This window comes from Eurosta solidaginis, chromosome 4 (assembly GCF_040869045.1).
Source record: "Eurosta solidaginis isolate ZX-2024a chromosome 4, ASM4086904v1, whole genome shotgun sequence".
Lineage (NCBI taxonomy): Eukaryota > Metazoa > Arthropoda > Insecta > Diptera > Tephritidae > Eurosta > Eurosta solidaginis.
The window spans coordinates 77,257,812-77,266,756 of record NC_090322.1 but is presented as its reverse complement, the minus strand read 5'-3'; the positions used below and the strand labels follow the sequence as shown (position 1 = coordinate 77,266,756).

The 8,945-nt window shown below is 36.5% G+C and overlaps 1 long non-coding RNA gene across 1 annotated transcript; it reads left to right on the top strand.

Moving 5' to 3' along the window:
* The first annotated feature begins 5,260 nt into the window (after nt 1–5,260).
* LOC137248020 (uncharacterized) lies at nt 5,261–6,291 on the top strand. Its single transcript, XR_010952009.1, has 3 exons — nt 5,261–5,951; nt 6,032–6,094; nt 6,173–6,291. It is a non-coding gene; the product is annotated as an uncharacterized lncRNA (long non-coding RNA).
* Nucleotides 6,292–8,945: the final 2,654 nt, after the last annotated feature.

The window sequence follows — 8,945 nt, the reverse complement described above, 5'->3', positions numbered from 1 at the left end:
GTAAATGTTACGTTTTGGTGCGACGAGTTTGTTAATGTGTTGTTTTGATATGAATCTCCATACAATGAGGAAGATTATTGCAAATACTAGTCAGAAATAATCTTATATGATGGTTTTAAGTCAATGTAATGAAGACTTGGTTGCGTTCTTAAATTCGCTATTCGAAATTTCGATAGAAGTCCACAAGTGGAAAGGAGCTGCATTAAAAGATACATTTTTTGCTTTTTGGTGTGGAACTCCACGATTGCGCAGGAGCAAACTTACGCTACACAACCCATTGAATCATTTAGGTATTTTAGTCGCCTCAGACGGTGTGCGGATACTACCCAGCTCTGCTCACACTTAACTCTAATATTTATTTTATTTATTTATTATTTAAAGTCGACGACAAACTATGGCCGACTGCATGATATAAAAGATATATAAATATACAACTCAAAAGATAAAATTTAAGATATATCGAGATTTCAACAATGTTATATTACAAACAAAGAAATATTAATGAACATTACTCTTTAATTTCAGAATATAATAAAAATAAGAAATATGATGCAGTGGATTCCAATCTTCCTGTTGGAATGCAACAAGATTCCAATCAGCATATCATGGGAATCCGGCAGTGCTAAGAGTAGTGTAACGGGGATACGCCATCACAAGTCATAAAAAAGTAACATGACCTGTGCTGTTGGAATGCACCGGATTCCAATCAGCTCGATGCCTGACCCATAAGATTATACTGCCGGAATGCATACGATTCTGGTCAGTGACTCATGAAAAAGCACGTAAAATTTTACGTTGTTGGAATGCACCAGATTCCAATCAACACAGTACTGTCTTGTTCCTTCTTGATGATACATGTTGATAAATGTTCCTCCATCCTTAAGCGAGATAGTTCCTGTTTTTTATGGATGGAATAAAATGCCGGCAAATTAAATTAGCTTGTATCTCTTAAATTAGATAGGCAAGTATTGCATTACGTATAGTGGCAAAAGTACATTCAAAACTGATACAGCTATACAAGTCATTGTAGTGCGCGCACTAGATAAGAAGAGGATTATTTTTAGCAAAGTTTCGTCGACAAAGGGGTAAATAGAAAGGAACGTAGTGTCTGGATACTCTAGGGGGAACCGCAAAAAACAAGCGGCTGAGGAGGTCCGCAGAATCCATTTCTCCAATAATGAGCTTATGGATGAACAATACCCCCATTAATATTCTCCGATTTTTCAGAGTGGGTAAGTTAATAAGAAGAAGTCTACTTCTGTATGGAGGAAGGTGGAGACTTGAGTCCCAATTAAGGCCGCGCAATGGAAATATCAAAAATTTCTTTTGAACTGACTCAAGACGCTTTATATGCTTTTGAGAAACAGGGGACCAAACGCATGAGCAATACTCGAGTATTGGACGAACCAGCGATGTGTAAAGAACCTTAGTGACGTACGGATCATCGAACTCTTTACCCCATCTTTTAACATATCCAAGTAAACCCAACGCGTTTTGCTGGCTATAGATGAAATATGCATGTTAAAATTCAATTTCGGATCAAAAAGGACACCTAGATCATTTGCAATAGATATACGCTCCAAATGCGTACCATCTATTACATAAGATTTCAATGCTGGCTTTACTCGGTGAAATGACATATGCTTACATTTAGAGCAATTTAAAGCTAGTAAATTTGTTGTGCACCAACATTGGAACGAGTCCAAGTCGGCCTGAAGAAGATCCAAGGAACTCAAATCGGTAGGACAGTAAGTGTAGCAAAGTTTTACAGCATCCGCATACATTATAGTATGGGAATATAGTATTGTCTGTGGCAAGTCATTAATGAAAAGGGCAAAGAGCCTAGATGACTTCCCTGGGGTACGCCAGAGGAAACTCCGAACGATTCCGAGAGATTCCACTTGAACAGGACTTTTTGGGTCCGGTTAGAAAGATAGCTTTTCAGCCACATTAATAGGTGAAACGGAAAGCCCAGTAAATCAAGCTTATGAATAAGCAACTCATGGTTGGCGGTATCAAATGCTTTCCTAAGTCCGTGTAGATGACATCCGTTTGCTTGTTCGCTAAAAGTCCTTCCATAACTATAGAGGTGAATACAAGCAAATTTGTAGTGGTTGACCTTTGACGAATAAAACCGTGTTGGCATGGAGATAAACGACTAGAACACTGATATTGGAGTTGACAGGTAACAATCTGTTCAAAGACTTTAGGAATGACTGAAAGTTTAGCAATACCCGTGTAGTTTTCAACTTTTAACCTACTACCTTTTTTATGCAGAGGTATAATAAAAGACTGTTTCCAAAGTGCCGGGAATGACGCAGATCCCAGAGATAGCTCAAATAATTTTAAAATAGGCTCATACATGTTTTCGGCGCAGTACCTAAGCACACAACTAGGAACACCGTCCGGTCCCGGAGAAAAGGTGGGCTTCAAAGATTGAAGACTCTGAAGAACAATATTACCATCAATAGCAGGATTCCTAATGTAATTCGAGCTATCTAAGCGATATTGATATTGACCGGAATGAAAACCACTGGATGAATACGTGGACTTAAAGAACTCAGAAAATAGTTCAGCGACGTCGTCATCAGTGCAAGCTTTTTTACCTCCAAAGGTTAATGAGGAAGGATACTCAGAAGTTTTTTTACGAAACTGTAAAATTTTTTTGGATTTCTAAACAATTAGGCTTTACAACAACTCAAGTAATTTTTATAACAAAGCTGATTAAGACGGTGAAATTTAGAACGAGCTATTAGATATTTAGAGAGGTCTGCAGATGCTCCAGATTTCTTGAATCTCTTATAAAGCCTAGATTTAATATTATTAAGTCTGATAAGTTGCCTTGAAAACCAAGGGGGCTTATTCGAACATAGGGTATAGCGAGTAAATGCAGGTATCAAAGAAGCCATCAAGCGTACTGTAAAATATAGAGATAGCCGAATCGACATCAGTGCAAGCATAGAGATCCGACCAATCATGGGAAGCCAACAGATCATTCAGCATAATGAAATTCGCTTTGTAGAAGCATATAGATAGGGAACGAGACTGTACTTGAATCCTACGGGGTAGGCTGATATCAAGTGATATCTCTAGCGTAGGGTGAAGAGGGTCTTCTGGAAGGGATAAAGGTGGTATTTGCGTAAGGGCAGTACCCACCGAGCCATCCACAAATACTAAATGCAGCATTTTATTTCCACTATTTGGAACATTGTTAATCTGTAAAAGAGATGAGTCTAACAAGCAATTGAGAAACTCATGTTGAGCAGTGGGAGTTAAAAAGTTTGAATCACTTATATCAACACACCTAACTGTTGGCAAGTTAAAGTCACCAACAACAACAAGTCGATCGTTATCTCCCAACTGCGAATGCAAATCGCAGATGGCCGAGCTATGACTAGCATAAACATCCATATCCGAACGAGGTGGTATATACGAACAGCAAACAATTACGCTATAGCTACCGAATGAAAGCCTAACTGCTATGAATTCGATATGAGAGATATTGTCCAGCGAAAGGACACCTCCCGCTCTAGAGGTGCGAACACGCCGATAAACAGCATATTTATTTGAAAAAACCTCAGAATTGTAATTATCAGGCTTTAGCCAGGTCTCCGTAAAAGCTACAACTTGTGCAAAAAAGTTGAAAGAATTAAGGAAAAATGGAACAAGTTTTAATCGTAAACCACGAACATTTTGGTAATTAATGAGAAGACGGGACAGATCAGCAATTACCTTTGTGTTGTTATTACTGTATTCGTCATACCGTTTCTTGGCTGTAATAAAACAGGTTCGCCCTCGCCTTTCTTGTGAACAAGTGAACCACAGTATGCTTAGGCCAAAAAGAGGAATCAAGTACCTTATCGAAATATTCATCTGAAAGGGATATTTTAAATGAGGAGATGTCTCTCTCATATTTAAAGTTAAATTTATACACATTGATGGCGTATAATCGGTACAGAATTGATGTGCAGCTACATCAAATTTCCTACTACGGTCGATGAGGAAGATGCCGTAAAACAAATGTAAGTACTTTAAGAGCAAGCGGGCAAGCTTTTCAGTGCTGGTTTAAACTCCAGTCAAAGTTGATCATAGTTTAACCTTGCCACTTTGGCTACCCTTATTATTAAAGCTGACCCACTCAGCATTTAGGTGATAAAACTTTGAATCAAAATTCAAAAATCAAATCAAATCAAACATTTTTAATAATTTTTCATTCAGCTTTCTGAATCTTTTCTGAAAATCTTTGTTGACTGAATAATGAATTTTATACTTGTTGAAATTTTACTTTTGATTGAAGATCTTATTTTTTCGCATACACACATTTTTTCAATCATGAAGTTCAGAAAAAATATATTAAAATTGTATCTTCAAGAGAAGAAATAATGTATATACTGCTCCTAACAGAAGATTTCCCCAACCATTTCTCCACCTTCGGCTTCCCAGAAAATATAAATCCAACCATTACACAATACAAAAGGTTGTGAACTATTTGAACCCCAGGTAAGTGAAACTCTCTTGACATATGTACCTGGATATGGCTTCAACATCCCGTACCATATCGTATTTTAAGATGTTGACGATCATATCTGATTCTGGATGCTGTAGTCGCAGATGTATATTGGTCTAGTCTGTTTGCGAATTACCTTTGGTTCAAATAGCTCACTTCGGCATGCTTTCTTCCCCTAATGAAATAAGACTAGCATGTAGTATCTTATTTTGTATGAGATATGAAAAATAAATGCATGATAATCGCATTCAAAAATGATTCAAAAATCTCAACCAAAATGCCTGAAATATGTTCACGAATATGATCAGAAAATGATTATGAAAAACATTCAAATATTACTCTAAACAATTAAAGCCCAATTTTACAATGATATCAGATATGCACAAAAAGCGTTTCGAAATACATATGAATCATAAATGATTATTCAAGAATAATCACATTTATGGTACATTTTTCTCCCGACGATACGTTAATTTTCGAACAGAAAATGCTTTTAAATTTGGATGTTTTTGATCATCTTGGGGCATGATATTTGAATATTTTTTGATCAAAATTTTCAAAAAATGCAAGCTGGGGAGTGTATATATGAAATATACTTATACCAGTTAATTTCTTTTTCAGATTTTACTCTGCTACCGGCTTTCCCGGATACATTGGCGCTATTGACTGCACACATGTAAAAATTAAGAAGCCGGCAGCCGACATTGAAAACTGTTATATAAATAGAAAAGGATTATTTTCAAAAACGGCGTTCTAAAAAAAGTGTTTGCGTATTTGTCCCATGAGCGCGGAGTGTTGGTGAAGCCTGAGTTTGCAGGCGCAATCATAAACGCGTGTCTAACTTTGCACAATTTTCGACTGCAACATAGGCAAAGTATGCCAGACACAGCAAATGCGAATGGAAATCCATCAGAAGTAGATTTTCTTGAGGAAGACCGCCCAAACGACAGCTTACTACAACAAGGTCGGACGGTTCGGGAGAGGATAAATAGGCATTATTTCAATTAATCTTATACACTGTTATATCTATATATATAAAAAAAAGTGGTGTTAGTTACACTATTTATAACTCAAGAACGGATGAACCGATTTGGCTGAAAATTGGTGGAGAGGTAGCTTAGAACCAGGAGACGGACTTAGGATACTTTTTATCCTGTGTGGCTAGGGTCTTGAGATCAAAACATGGACTTGGTGTCAGCGAAACTGACGTCACAACAGTAATTACGTCACGTGATCTGCTGCCCAAATTTAAACAGTTATTGGATAAGTGGCCTAAGTTTCCTTCCATTAGCACATGTTTTCATGCTACTCGCCAAGAGTGTTTGCTTAATAACTGGAGTGCCTATTGGCTATTCCACGCCATTGACTTTAATTGATACCAGCAGTAAGATAATGCGAAGGTGTTGCGGTTGTATTAAAACCTACTTGCATGACTTCCGTACCGGTTAGTATAGATTTTTACAATATATATTTTTTTGCTTGATTACAATGATTTGGCTTTGTACTATTTTTTTTTACTTTTAGCTAATTCTGGATCAAACACCGTTAATTGATACGTAAATTATAACAAACGCCGTTAATTGATAAGTAAATTATAAACGGCATTTAAAACAAATATACATTTTATTTATATTTAAATTCACTCTATAAATATTGGTTTTCCAGAATGTTGTTAAACTTATAGGTGGACGTGTGTACTTCATTATGTGCGGTGGATGGCAAAATTTGGTTTAAGACTGGTGATATTGGTGAAATGCATCCAGATGCTGTACTTAAAATCATTGGTGAGTGTGCAATGTGTGTAATGGATTTGTATTAAAGAACTGTTGTATTTTTATAGCAATTTCAGATATAATCCAAATAAAAAAGGCGGTCATATTAACGTATCTTCAGCGGGTGATAGAAAGAGATACAGGATGATACAGCGATAGTCAAATACCAATCAGGTGATCCAATCACTTTGGAATTTTGACGTCTATGCAGAAGATATCACACTTAGTTATCATTCACAATGACGGAGGTGACTGGTTCACCCACACATTCGAAGCTTTTTTCGCTCTCCACTAACACGTCGACGTTTCATGCTGTCATCGAAGTCACAGTGTCATCTATAATGTCAATTTATTAATTAAAAAAAATAAATAAATAAATGTAAGGCGCGATAACCTCCGAAGAGATCTAAGGCCGAGCTTCTCTTTCAATTTGCGTTGTGCTCCTCTTGATTTTCCCTACAAATTGTCCTGACGGGACTTACATGTTTTATGCCGACACCGAACGGCATCTGCAAGGCAGATGAGTTTTCACTGAGAGCTTTTCATGGCATAAATACACTCGAAGCGCTTGACAGACACTGCCGAGGGGCGACCCCGCTTAGAAAAACTTTCTTCTAATTGAAAAACCTTATTTCTAAAATTTTGATGTTGCTTTTACCGGGGTTTGAACCCAGGGCATACGGTGTGGTAGGCGGAGCACGCTACCATCACACCACGGTGGCCGAAATTTATTAATTATTCCGGGAAAATATTGAAACAAAGAAAAAATATAATTGGGATAATAGAACTTTTACAAGCTCTCGCTTAACCTGGTGTTGTAAAAAGAAAAAGATTCTTGTGCTACGGGCCTTTAAGTTGTGACATGTGTTAGCTGTTTGGGCACTTTTAAAGTATCCTGGCGCTTTAACTAGAGGCAACCAAGTCCTCTTGCCACCAATTGGAATTGGAAGATTCGACTTCCAAAACCAAGAAAAGGTAACGTTTTACAAGACAGTGCACAACCTAAACAAAGGTGGTATGAAAATACGCTTGTCGAGCTCCATTTTTAGAATTCGAAAGCCGAAATAAAAAATTTTGTTGCACAGAACTAGGCTTGCCATATGTCAGGCATTTCGCCTGATACACAGGCTTTAAACTCCTTGTCAGGCAATCAGGCCAACATCGTGTTTTGCCAGGCCTTTTGCTTACATTATAATTTTGCACCTTTACTTAGTTTTCTTAGATCGTTCACTAATTTTAAATGTAGTTAGTAATGTTGTCTAGTGTAGACGAAGCGAAGTATATGATTTCCTTCATTATTGATGATTTCGTTCAGTTTCATAGCCAATGTCATCACCTGATCGTTAGTAATTTCTCAAAAAATATTAATTACAGATTGGCTTTTAAATATTTCAATCGCCAAATTTGCTAACTCATATTAAAATAATAAATTTAATGGAAATAATGGAATTTGCTTCGTGCATTCCGGGAACATCTTCCGCAGTGGAGCGAACATATTATTTTGCGAAAATATCAATGGTCTGAGGAACGTGGTCGAATGCGTATTTCAGTTTTGGTGGAGTTATTAAATATTCAAATAAACAGTGACGAGGACTGTTCAGCGTTCTACGATAAAATAAAAACTAACATTCAGCTACGAAAAGCATTCAGCTACTAAAACGATTCAACAGAAAAGTATGAGTAGGATACTAAAAATCAAAGAATGGATTAAAAATAAAATATACGGGTTGTCGCGACTTTTATTCCTTAAACATGAAAAAAATGTTGGCTGTTTTTACTTTCTATGTTTTATTTTGCGATACTTTTGAAATGAAATCACTGAACCTATAATACAAGCTTTAAACTCCATTTGTGAGAACCAAATACTGATCTATTTTGCTTTGTTAATTTAAATAAGTGGGGTATTCCATCCCATTTCGACCAATTTTGAACCCGACCCCTTTAGAATTGGCTGAAAGTTTTTGTTCTTTTTCTAGCTTACGAAATACGTTTTTCAGAATTTTTTCATCCAACTCAAAAAAAGATGAATTTAAAAAAAAAACACCGTATTTGTTTTCAAAATGCTATAACTTTTTCAAAAATTGACCGTTTTGGATCTTTTTTTATTAAATTGGTTTTTAAATGTACTTTTCGGAAAAAATACAAAAAAAATGTTTAAGTTTTTTTGTTTTTAATTTTTCAGTTTTTCGAGATTTTTCGAATTTCGCCATTTTTTTTTTTTTTTTTTTTTCATAGAAAACTTCAATCAATTCTGCAATCGTCCCCACTAATCCCGGAGTGGGCCGATACCAGAGGAAACCTACAATTGAATGCAGATTCACGTGTCATTTGCAAAGGATTTACCGGTAAACAAGGTACTTTACACAACCAACATGCCTTGGAATAAGGTACCAAACTGGTTGGATGTATTTCCCTAAAAAGGGTGAAACTACGCGTCTTGGTTTGCCAGTATTTGCTTCGGTAATTTATATGGATTGGTATTGATTAAAAATTGCAATAGTAGATAATGTAAGGAGAATTAAAACTGAATAGGTAGGCGGAGCAAAAAAGGCAACTGATCCGCATGCAACTGTTATTTATGTGTGACCACCGGGAGCTGCTGCTGCTATCCTAGAAGCATTAGAAGCAGAAATTTCTTTGATAGTTTGCATCACCAAAGGTGTGCC